Source organism: Tauraco erythrolophus, chromosome 3, assembly GCF_009769465.1.
Source record: "Tauraco erythrolophus isolate bTauEry1 chromosome 3, bTauEry1.pri, whole genome shotgun sequence".
Taxonomy (NCBI): domain Eukaryota; kingdom Metazoa; phylum Chordata; class Aves; order Musophagiformes; family Musophagidae; genus Tauraco; species Tauraco erythrolophus.
The window spans coordinates 98867336-98881101 of record NC_141467.1 but is presented as its reverse complement, the minus strand read 5'-3'; positions in this window follow the sequence as shown (position 1 = coordinate 98881101).

The following is a 13766-nucleotide window of genomic DNA, read 5'->3' as shown; positions in this document are numbered from 1 at the left end:
GGATGGAGCATGTACCAGATCCTCACAAAACTGTTGCATTTATTATTAGACTTGTCATGCTACAAAACTTACTTGTGTGAGTTTCCATTACTCATAAGAAACATACAGGTGGACTATGCACATATATTCATAGATTCATAGATTTCTAGGTTGGAAAAGACCTTAGAGATCATCGAGTCCAGCTGTCCCTAATCCCCATTAAACCATATCCCTAAGTAGATCATCCACCCTATTCTTAAACACATTCAGGGATGGGACTCAAACCACTTCCCTGGGCAGCTATTCCAGTGGCTGACAACCCTTTCAGAGAAGAAATACTTCCTAACATCCAACCTGATATCTCCCCTGACTAAGCTTATACCCATTTCCTCTTGTTCTATCACCATGATGCAAGAATAATTTTATTAAATGGAATTTGCCTATTATTGTTTGTTTACATTTTAAATACCCCTCAATAATAAAATTGAATGCACCTTTCTAAGTAATCTATGATTAATGATCAACAATTATCACATTAGTGTGATAAGGATATTCAGTATTTCTCCATTTTTTTGACAACATATCCTGAAATATTTTGCAACAGAATTCAAAAAGTTTTAATCCATGTTGAAGTTGCAATGTATAAAGAACAGCAAGCATATACAGCAGTGACACTTAGAAAAAGATGAAGACAGATGAGCCCAACCACTTCTGCTTCCTTTCTTTTCCCAACATACCAAAACAGAGCAAGCAGTTCCTTTTATATCTTCATAGAATTTAATTTTAAAGTTAAATTTCCATAACTCCTCTTTCTATTTCTTACTAACTTTGGAAGTCTAAAAAATCTTGTGATTTTGCACTTTGAAAGTGTTGCCCAATTATCTCAAAGAGCTAATTCTGCTTAACCTACTTCTTCTCTAACTCCTAATTTTTGGTGTTGATAATGGTTATCTTCCATCATGGAGTACCTTCAGCTACTGCTGTAGATCACTATATTAACTTATCTTTCCTCTGTACATAGAGATGTACTACAACTGAGAAGACGAGAAGAGGGAGGAAATTTTCCGTGACTTTGGTGCCACAGTAGAAATCTCGTACAGACCACGCTCATGGAGCCTACTGATTTCTACGCTGACTGCCTTAAAGGCTGCTTGGTGTTTTGTAGACCTCAACTCGGAAGGCTTTTCACTCACATCACCTCCACGCACACTGTAGTAACTGCCTTAATAAGCTGATGTGTTATAAAAGTCACTTATGTAGCAAAATAAGCCTGTACGTTGCTCACAAAGTTCTTCAACAAACCTTACAGCCCTCGCATCAATAAGGAAGTGAAGGATTGTACAAAGTAAAGAGCAAAGGATTTCTGGTGAGAATTGCTTGGTACTGGGGCTGATTGACTCTCTCTGACACCTTAAAGCTTCCTGCATCAGGTAATGCCTTTCTCGAAGCCACTGCTGGGTCTGGTTGATAAGGGTACTTGAAATGCTGAAAACTGTGATCTGTTAAAAAGGGTCAAAAGAAGCAATCTTAGTAACATTTCAATGGTTGGATTATTACTACTGAAGAGAGCAGTAAATGCCACTTACAACTGAATTTTCCACTTCATCCAAGGAGCGGATAACTGTTCTTCTGATAACTTTTCCCCAAGGAGAGCTCTGCAGCAGTAGGCAAAGGAAAATAATTATGTATTTAAAGGTACAGCTGTCTTAGAAAAATTCAATGTGGTGGGGAAAAAAAAATAAACACAAACACAGGGAAAAAAAGAAAGGAGTTACTTACAGACATTTTGTTTATTTAATATATTTGATTAAACCAGGGAAACTATGCCAAATAGCTCAAACTAATTACCTAAAATCAACTAAGATGTGTAACTGTGTGTTATAGTTGTTTGGTTTTTTAACTATGTACTGCACCTTTAAATGCCTCAATCTGTTTTCTTGTCATGGCTGCTCAGTTGACATACACCTCGTTTTCCCAGACATATTGCATTTACAGTTTTCCTTTCCTCTGCCTTTGTTTGCCTTTTCTAAACCTAAAAGATGAGCTGGAGTGGCTGATCTCATCCGTGAACAGCCATAGGGAACAGAGGAAAGAAACATCCTATCGATGGTAAACAGGAGGCTTGACTGTACGTGATCTGGAATGAGACAAATGCAGGAGATATTCTGCTTCTTGAAACTGGACTGTATACTCAGTCTTTGAATCAACAAAGTCGGTCATCTACACAGTGCAGATCATTTCTGACTCTCAGAAACCAATAAGTCTGATCCCAATTTTTTAGATTAATTTTGAAATAACACTATAATTTGTAGATATTTCCTGATGTTGTGGGGATGTCCAAGATTTATATGAAGTTTCTCCAAGCAGCAGGTGTACAACATCATAGCATTGGGTGAACTCAAGCAACTTGAAGAATTTCTGGAAGACTCAGGAGAGAGACAAAACCACTGACACTCTTCTCTGAAGTGGCCCCATGTGTTTTCCTAGTTATTCCCTGCATGAAAGCAGTTTGTATGAAAGGAGCTTGTATGGAACAGCTTACTAGATCTTACTCAGCATTATTTAGAGAACATCAACACTGGATGCTGTGGGCAGAGAAGAGATTGTAGAGATGTTAAAAGTCCTTAGTGGGGCTCAGCCCAGAACTAATAGAGTTGCACGGTGTCAAGATTGTCCACCTCTCGCATCTGGCTGGCTCAGAGTCTGGATATAACAAACTTATGTCTGACTACACTGGTTTGTGTAGGTAGACCCACATATTATGGTTGCTGAATCAAAGACAGGAATCTGAACATAAGAAGAGAAGAAAAGAAAAAAAAAAAAGAGAAAAAGAGGAAAAAAAGAAAAAAAAAACACAAAAAGGAAAAGGAAGGGAAGGAAAAAAAACCCACAACCAGTATTTAGATACTGGATTATTTTCCAAACTGAACTGGATAAAGACCTGAGTAACTTGATCTGACCTTGTAGCCGTCCCTGCTTTGAGCGGGATTTTTGACTAGAGGCTTGACTCTAGCTCGAATTCTCCTATGATCCCATGGTACAAACTGCCATCTGAAACAACCCTCCAAAGCTAAACCAGACTTCCCATGTGACTCTTACCATAGACGACATTAAATCCAGCTTGTGGACATTAAATAATTAGGATGGAAGGAAAAAAAAAGTTTTTTCTTTAGCTTCCACTGGTGCTAGCTGGATTGATGTGCTCTACTGTACCACATAATGCTGTTGTAATCACATAGGTGGGTCTGTCCCTGGCCTGTGTCCCACTCCAAGCTGTGGCATGTGGCCAGAACTGCCTCATCTTGACAGGTCTGAGGTTCTTCATGCCAAGATACGGAGACACAGACCAAGTATTTGTCTGTTTTTTCAGAGAGACTTCAACAAGGAGGTCATCTTTAAACACTCCACAAGACTACCACACACCGAGCACTAGACAGAAGATTTTCTACAGAAGAAAGAGAAAGGATTAAATATAAAGAGGAGAGGAAATATCTCCTATCTGTCAACAGAACATAGAATTTAGAGCATTTTCTAAAGAAGATGGAAAACCAGACATCCTGAATGTTATGCTCAGATCCAGGACAGGATATCCCATCATGAAAGCTGTTTTATTAAGGAAAAACACGTATTTCTTTCAATTTTCATTTTAATGCATTTAATTATATTCTATTCTTTAATTTTAATTTACAGACATTTCTGTATTCTGACAAGAAGTGAAAGCAAGTATGGATATGAATATCTATCCTACTTAAGGCAGTCCCTAACAGGAATTTAGGTAGTGATTTTTCAGTGCATAATAGTCTGAATTAGCTGAAACCTAAGTCTGTTCCTTATATAGAAATTTATAGAACAGTATTGTATATGTATATTATTAATTCTGTCAGAATACAAATGAATTATAAATAACAGAATAGAAACATGCCTGTATAATATATATTTTAAAAAAAAAAAAAATCACTGCAAATTTCTGCAATATTTATAGTGAACAAATGTCACAGACAACAACAGTTCTCTATGTGCTTGAGGGTTGGAAACAGATTTTTTGTTGATTTATGTGCTTATTTTTGTGAACAAATTTATTCTATTTTGCTCCTTTCCTTTCTCCCCTCACCCCCAGCATGCTACCTTTTACTTCCTCTATTATTTTACAAACATTTCTACATCTTGACCTGCTGATGGTGCAGCTTGTTCTTACTGTGACACTGGCTGAGTTCACTACAATTTGTTTAAATTCTCCACAGGCTAGTAAACCTCCAGCTCTATTCACAAGTCTGTTTAGTCCAGGGATGTAATTTAGTCAAACTAGAAGATGCTAAGCAGGGTGTCAGAGACACTTTCTTGCTCTCCACTGACAATTATAGAGTTAAAATATTTCATCTAGGAGGACTGGTTCATTTCCTATCAATGTCTTCTCCTCTTAACACCACCCTCCCTTCTTTCTCTGCTGCACTCAGAACATTATATATGAGGCTTGCCCAGGCCTAAGTTATTTGCTAAATTAGTCACATTAGACTCTAGACTTTGTAAACAACAGCATCATTTTCTCTTTCATAAAAACAAAAAAACATTAGGTGCTTTCTAGACCAACAACTGTCTCACTACTGCTTGTAGCACACCACAAGCTAAAACTGTTCTAAAACTGACTTACTTATTCACCATATAAAAGACACCTGTCCCAGATAAACCAATTTTCCTCATACTTTGTAAGAAACTATACCACCTTGTCTGGTGTTTTAAAATTCTAGTTTGATGGCCAACATGATAGCTGAAACATTTACACTAGAGCTGTTCCTTGCACTGCAGTTTGTTTCCGTTGCACACTGGAGAGCTGCCAAGAAATGTGGTTCATAACTAAATAACGCACTTGCGTGTACATAGTACTGCAGAGCTAAGAACTGAGATACAATGAGCCTGCAGCACGGACCTGTTTCTGGTGGACTAAGATGTTACCAATGGGCAAGAAGTCAGAGACATATCCTAAGATGGTCTATTTTTGCAGTACACTTACTTACATTTTTCTTACAAAAGGTAAAGCAGGAGAAATCCGAATTTCAATTTATGGAGATTGTGCAAGTCGTACTGTTTCTCCCTGTCTCTCTGTTGAGTACTAGGAAGGGTGCAGGGTTCTTTCCAGATCTCAGTAAGAAAGTCACAGCAGCAAGTGATGTAAAAGAACTGCAGTAGTAACAATAGTAATAACAACACAATAGGAATTAGGAAGAGAAATATAGATAGCAAATAAATCTTACGTTCCTTCAGATGTTGAGAACCCCACTCCCATGCAGCATCAGACAGATCCTAGGCAAACAGCCATAGCATGGTGTGCAGATCCCATCCATGGAGAGGTTCCCCACCCCCTCACTACTGTGTCTCCTTATAACTAAGCAAAACAAAAAAACTATACATTTGTTTTGAAAGGTAATTTTTTATGCCCACCAGAACATACCTAGCTGCATGTGTCTAGGAACTGTATCCAGGAACAGTTCATACCTAGAGCCTTCCATCACATTCCCCTTTATTTTTATGTCTAGTGCGGTCACTCAAGCTGATTGATCTACAGGTATCTCAAGCCTTGTCACAAGGCCCACCATGGCTGTCAGAGTTTGCTCAAGACCACTAACTCCTTGAACACAATGTCTTCCATGAGACTCCCAGTAAACTCTCATCCTTGAATACTAACCAAAGTACTGAAATATACTGGATATTTTGATCCGCAAAATGAAGAGGTAATGGCACTGTGCTCCCCATGCAACACTGCAAGTATTAATGACATTTACAGAAATATTTGTTTACTAATATGTTACCACAAACTAGATCACTGTGCGTGTTATCACGTACACCTCATTTAACTGCGGTTAGACCTTTTATGAATTTGTATTAAATAAAATATTAATGAGTAACTAAATGTTTGCTCTGTCATTCCAATCAGTAATTAGAATTTCTCATACTATTTAGTGGTAATATACCTAGTGATTAGTAAAACAAAAATTATGTCTTGTAATGGGATTTACATTAAGAGTGTTTGATGTACTCTAACATCATCTTCCAATTATTATGATTTTTTTTTAATATAATTTTTCTAAGCTATAACACCTGGGGAATAAGATTTCAGATGAAAAAGTTCTATTTGCCCTCTGTTCATGCGTGAAAACAGATGAGGGTCTCAGATAGACGTGAGGCCAACATTATATGTTTGACAGGATGGTCTTTTGTTGAAGGCACTAATTTAGGACTGAGATCTGTGCTACACTGCCTCTGTCAAAAAGTTTCTGAATAGTCTTGAGTGAATCATTTAATCTCATTCTTTCTCCTTTGTGTAACTAAAACAATTTTAATGATTAATTTTTATTTCTTTTAATCATCATCATTGATAAAGACTAATCTACTAGATTGGAAGCTGATAGCTAATGAGGAATCAGTGATCCAGATCTCACATTTAAACTGTATTCTGAAAAAAAGATGATCCAAAATTACAGAAGTGATAGTTTACCCCAAGAGATTAAACTTGGGACTTTATCTAAGAGGAAAGATACATTTATGATGAAGAACATCAATGATAATTGGGAGTTCTGTAGTGAAATTCATAGAGATGCTGATGAAACTGCAAGTTTCCAGTCAAGAAACAGTACATGACAGCTTTCTGAGTTCTCAGATATTTTAGCCTTACCATAAGTCACAAATGCAAGTAAATAAATTCTTTTTCTTTCCTTCCCCGAAGTCTCACTTTGACATCAAGCCTTACAGGTTATCTGCTTTAATCTAATATGCATAGACATTTCACTTAACCCAACATGATATTTCAACTGAAAATATCAGCATACAAATCATAATATGTGTATTAAAAAGATTAAGAATATCCATCTGACATTTAATAAGTCAACAGCCAGGTCATGCTGAATTTCATGTTAGCAGGACTGCGTAAAGATCAAAACTTTGAAAGTAAGTTATTCAACACCAGAATTAAAGATCTCAAGTAAATGTAAAGTTATGGATAACTAAGAATAGTGTAATAAAGAAAGAACAAACAGTAATATTAAGCTACAAGGCCAGTCTAACCTATTTTATAGAGCAAAATGAAAAATTGGATGTCTGGGGAAAAAAGTTGTGAGGGTCATATAACCTGAAAGCATGAAGAATAAGGTTTTCCCCTTTGGAAGCAATGGCTCTTAAAAGGCTTATTCAACATCAAAAACTCAACATCAGCCTTCCTTGCAATGATATAGGAAGAAGAGGTAGAAAAAAAACTCTGAAAGTAACAATAGATATGCAAATCAGTCAAACAAAGATTTTTATCTAGAGAATCGTAGAATATGTTAAGTTGGAAGATATCCATAAAAATCGAGTCAAATTCCCTTCTTCTTGCAGACTATCTAAAATTAATTCACAGCCTACAAATACTTGAGAAAAGATGGTGGGGAGGTAGGGGAAGGGCTCTTTACATTAGTGTTGGGTGATAGAACAAGAGGAAATGGGTATAAGCTTAGTCAGGGGAGATTCAGTTTGGATGTTAGGAAGCATTTCTTCTCTGAAAGGGTTGTCAGCCACTGAAATGGGCTGCCCAGGGAGGTGGTTGAGTCCCCATCCCTGGATGTGTTTAAGAATAGGGTGGATGATCTACTTAGCAATATGGTTTAATGGGGATTAGGGATGGTTGGACTCGATGATCTCTAAGGTCTTTTCCAACCTAGAAATCTATGAATCTATGAATCTATGAATTCATATGTCTAAGAGCATTTTCCAGACACTCCTTGAACTCTGACAGGCTCAGTAACTGATCACTTCCCTGGGGAATCTTTTCCATGACCAACCACACTCTCAGTGAAGAAACTTATTCTCATGTCCAATCTGAATTTCCCCTGATGCAGCTTTGTTCCATTTCCATGTGTCCTATCACTGGTACCCAGAAAGAGGAGATCAGCACCTTCCCCTCCGCTACCCAAGAAGTTAGCTAAATAGTATATCCAGTTCTGGGATCTGCAATTAGTAAAGGAGTTTGAAGAGTTTGAAGGAACACACATACACACACACAAACAGAAGAAACGACGCTCAAAATATAAAAGGGTTAGAAAAAATACCTTCAGAAAAAGGACAACTTCAAAGCACAGCCTGCTTAGTTTATCTAAAAGATATTTGAGAACTTGATTAATGTGTGTCACCAAGAAAAATACCAGGAAACAAAGGGCTCTTCAGTCTAGATATTAAAGGCGTAATGAGAACAAACTGCAAGAGAGTGACAACAGGTAAATTGAAATGATAACTAAAAAACTTTTTTTTTTTTTTTTTTTAAATAGTGGAGGTGAATAATATTTGGAACACTTTATTTAGGTAGTTATTTATTTGTGAGAAGGAGCCAATACAGTTCATTTAGCCTTCTCATTTATACACAAATTTTAAGCTCTTGATTAATTTGACATCCTAAATTATGTGTTTGCATTTCTGATAGACATAGTGAAGGACAACAGAGTGAAGATCTCTGGAGAGAAATTGTGTCTTCCTAAGTTTGGTGGTTAGGATCTTCTCCTGTTGTCTAAACGCATAATCTCATCTTTCCTTCTTGAAAGACACTGAGGTCAGAATTGAGCAACCAAAATGGACATGTTTAAAGTCCATGTAGATGTGAGGGAATATCCTGCCTGTCATCCTGCTATCACTCCATGAGGCCTTTTCTTTCTCATCATTCACAGGCAGGTACCTTGGATGACCTGAAGCATATTAAATGGTGCAAGGAATCCATATTTCTGAAACTGAATTCCATCCTTTGTTTGAAAGGAATGGTTAAATAGTTGATAGTTCTTCTAAGCTTAAGCAGTAACTAGGTCCTTAAATTAAGGCACTAACACCACCCATTTGTAGGGTTTTCTAAATGAGCATGGATGCCATTCTGAAAATCATGCTTTAGCCAAAAATAAATTCTTTTCTGAGTAGAGTCATGAAAGCAACAGATTGAAATAACATGCCAGGTGACTTACTGGAACTCAGAAACAATGTTATAAGGTCTAGCAAAACATTTCATAGAATCATAGAATCATAGAATGGTTAGGGCTGGAAGGGACCTTCAAAGGTCATCTAGTCCAACCCCCTGCAAGGAACAGGGATATCTCCAACTAGATCAGGTTGCTCAGGGCCTCGTCCAACCTGGCCTTGAACATCTCCAGGGATGGAGCATCCACCACCTCTCTGGGCAACCTGTTCCAGTGTTCTACCACTCTCATGGTAAAAAATATTTTCCTAATATCCAATCTGAATCTACCTCCCTCTATTTTAAAACCATTACCCCTTGTCCTATCACAACTGGCCCTCCTGAATAGCCTCTCCCCATCTTCCTGTAGGCCCCCTTGAGGTACTGGAAGACCGCTATAAGGTCACCCCGGAGCCTCCTCTTCTCCAGGCTGAACAGCCCCAACTCTTTCAGCCTGTAAAGAGTTGACACTGTTCCACATGACATACTTGTCTCCAAATTGGAGAGACATGGATTTGATAGATGGACAACTTGACAGATAAGGAATTGGCTGGATGGTCACATTCAAAGAGTTGCTCAATGTCCAAGTGGAGATGAGTGGCGTTCCTCAGGGGTCGGTACTTGAACCGACACTGTTTAAATCTTTGTTGGTAACATGGACAGTGGGATTGAGTGCATCCTCAGCAAGTTTGCTGATGACACCAAGCTGTGTGGTGCAATAGACATGCTGGAGGGAAGGAATGTCATCCAAAGGAACCTTGACAGGCTGGAGAGGTGGGCCTATGAGAACCTCATGAAGTTCAACAAGGCCAAGTGCAAGGTCCCGCACATGGGTTGGGGCAATCCCAAGCACAAATACAGGCTGGGCGGAGAATAGATTGAGAGCTCCAGATGAGCCACCAATGTGTGCTTGCAGCCCAGAAAGCCCACCGTATCCTGCACTGCATCCAAAGAAGCGTGGCCAGCAGGTCGAGGGAGGTGATTCTGCCCCTCTACTCTGCTCTCGTGAGACCCCACCTGGACTACTGTGTTCAGCTCTGGGGCCCCCAACTGAAGAAGGACATGGACCTGTTGGAGCAAGTCCAGTGGAAGGCAACGAAGATGATCTGAGGGCTGGAACACCTCTTCTATGAAGACAGGCTGAAATAGTTGGGGCTGTTCAGCCTAGAGGATAGAAGGCTCCAAGGACACCTTCTAGCAGTCTTCCAGTACCTGACGGGGGCCTACAGGAAAGCTGGAGAAGGACTTTTTGCAAGGGTGTGTAGCATTAGGACAAGGGGCAATGGCTTTAAACTGAAAGAGGGCAGGTTTAGATTAGATTTGGCGGAGAAATTCTTCCCTCTGAGGGTGGTGAGGCACTGGAATGGGTTACCCAGACACTTTGTGGATGTCCCATCCCTGGAAGCGTTTAAGGCCAGAATTGACCATAGTCCTATATAAACGGAGGATAAAATCCCAAGTTTTGCAACATACCTGATGGATCCTAACTTGCTGTCACTTAGTAAAAAGAACAGTGAAAACAGTACTACTTTGCTGAGGTCAGCACTCGGAAATGGCTTAGTGGCAGGATTAGCAGTGACAGTAAGAAAATACATGGTATTACAGCTTTGTGGAAATATCAAGTGGAAATTAATTACTACTGAGCAGTGATTCAAAATGGATGCACCCTGAGGATTAGAGCTTATTGCACACATTTTGCTGAAACCTTTTTTTTTCCCCTTTTTTTTTGGCCAAACTAAAAAGTTATGCAGCTATACAATGCTCACAATGTACTAATGTTCTTAGACAAAAAGAAAGAGAGAAAGTAGTCTCCAAGTGCCGAATATCCCAATTTTCCAGACGTTCATTTGAGAAATAGAAGACTGTCAGTGCTGAACCTACTTTTCTGGCTTTTCTGCAAGCATTCTTACTGACTATGGGCAATCATTAGATGTGTCTTTTTCTCATTATCATTATCCTGAAAGAAAAGTTATCTAGAAAAGGGTCTCTTTTTCATTTTCCGCTGCACTGGAACACATAACCAAACCCACATACACTGTGCTTTTTACCGGTGGTGAAATGATAACATCATTTTTCTAGATACTTCTAACAGAAGACACTGAGGTTTACATAGGAAAAAAAGTCACATTCCTCAATTCACTCTTCCTATCTGCTTGAGGAGGTAGGAGATATAAAATGTTAGTATTGCCCAAATCAGAAAATTGTTGCTAAAAATGTCATCCCCACATCCTAAAGACATAAAAATACTTGCTATATCTTCTTGAAGAACTTATACAATTTCTCTGAGAGAAAGGAGCCAAAATCTCAATCAGACCCAAAGGGGAAGGATTCATCCTTGAATCACTGAACAAAAGATCCTTTAACAGCATGCAAGGCCACAAACTATAAAAAGATAAAAAAATTAAGAAGTCAAAATTAACCATGGAGTGGTAACATGTCTCTTTTTAGGCTGAGTATTGCTTTTTTTAAGTGATGTATGAGAGTAAGAAGAGAAAGAAGATTGTTTCTTTCCAAATAAGTTCTGTACTTGCCCCTGGAGAGACATTCCTGCCATCCTCCTGCAAGGGCACAGGGGTAGCACGCAAGCTTTGTCATTTCTCTGTGGTACTGCCAAAAGTGAAAAAAATCCAAAACTTCTTGGGACTGCCTCACCTCTTTGGACCTTTTGTGCGAGTGGGCATGCTCTGAGCCATAGAAAAGCCCTGGGTCATGGGGATGGATTGTAGCACCCGTGAACTAGACTGAGGCACACTGGCACAGCCTCTTTCCAAATGTTGGGGAAAGAAGGGAAGCGACTGAACTGAAAAACAGCCAAGGCTTGCTTCCTTCCTTCCTTCTTGCTTCCTTCCCTCTGTCCTTCCCATCCTCCCTCTCATAATCCATTCCTCCCTCTCTTCCACTTTCTCCTTCCCTCTATACATTATTCCATGTCTTCTTACTCCACTGGTGCTTCCTACATGGAAAGAAAGGGCAGAGTACCACCAGAGGACATTCTAAATCTGGGAAGAGACAAAGATACACTTCTAGCCTAGGATATGTCATAAAATTAAATTGTAGAGAGAGTCCAACTATGGGAAATCACTGAATGTATTTGGCTGTGAACATCTTCTTCCCTTATAGATAAGCTTTTTATTTTGTTTTGTTTTCAAAGTTGCGAAATCAAATCCTGCCTTCCAGGAAGTGCATTGATTTTCCATCACCAGTGAGAAAACTTCAACAGATAGGTGAAAAAGTGGAGTTCTTATTGACAAATAACAAATGAAAGCCTTTAGCTATTTCCTCCACTCCACTGAAGCACCATTGTAAAGGAACACATCTTGCTGTATAACAAATGATCTTAAAAAGGTCCAATGTTGATGTTCATTCACTTCAGGGAGTTTGATCTAGAAAGCCCTCAGGTTAATTTATAATCTTAGCAAATTTCTCTTTCCTAGACTTTTATTTCAATAGACTCTGATGCAAACCACCAAATTCCATGAAATAGTTATATTATAATTAAATTATATGCTTTCTATAGCTAATTAACTGAACAATTGTCCTCATATCCAATCTCAGGACTCATCTCTTCTTCTTGACAGAAAAGATTTATAAAATTATTCTGAGACTTCCTTTCTGATTTTTTTTTTTTTTTTTGTGACCTAGCTTTGGCAGGCATTTTAATTCTTGCATATCTTAAGTACTAGTGATTAGTACGAATCTTCATGAATATTTAGCCAATGTACTTCCTGATACTGACACTATGAATAGCTTCTTTACTTGAAGCAGAATTTGTGAGGTATAGATACTATGGGACGTATGTAATCAGGTGCCTACAGCAGACTGAACACTCAAGTGAGGAGCCCAGGCTTTCCCACAGAAAACAGTAGAGTCCCCTGAGAGGTATCTGAAAACATCTTTCTTAGGATATTGTTGATCTACAGTGTTCCTTTGACCACTAACTTAAAGTACATGAATCTCAAAATCTGCCCCTACCAGGAAACATTGTAAGTTATGTGCTTTGTTATGTATCACTAAATCATTTACAGTTAAAGGCTTCATTGAAGTTGGATCTAGTTATAGCAACTCTAAATTTGGTTGATGGGAAAGAACCTAATGAACCTAAAAACGGATACCAAAGTCACCCACGGACCACCAGAATTACACATTAAATTCACTGAAGCCACAAAGGGAACAATGTATGCACCTCTGTAAAATTCCCAATGCAATGAACAAAATGAAAAATTGTATAAAAAGAACAAAATTTTCCAAATCAGTAAGAATTTTCCCTAAGACAGTAGCCAGGTAACACTTGCACTTTTTTTTTTTTTGCTTTACTTTTGTTTTACAAATGAAGCTCTGAATACCCTGATCAATCCAGAAGATCAGGAAGCTTTTTTTTGGCAAGTGAACAAAAGCATACGCAATGGATTTAGCAAGCTGATCCTTCATTCTGGGAAGATGCCAGTTGCTTTATGCGAAAGCATGAGGTAAAACAGAAGGACAGAGAGTGGAAGGAAACCTGAGCTGTAATGGAGCTAACAGGACCACACGAGTAAATGCCTTATTACTGAGCTGAGTTTTATATTTCAGCACGCAGACTAGACCCTTAGTGGGTGTATATCAGCATAAACTGACTGTGGAAGTGGCACACTAATTTGTCAGATCCAATATTCTTCGGCAAACAATAGCCCTTTCTTCCTTCCCATTCTTGCAAATAAGAAAGCAGTTTTGTGGAAAACTGACATTTCACTTCCACTCTGTGCAGAGAAATAAATCTAGCGCTTAATCTTGTGTTCATGTACAGCTTCCCCTCCCACCTGCTGTCCTTGTTGAACAAGAACTTACAGGT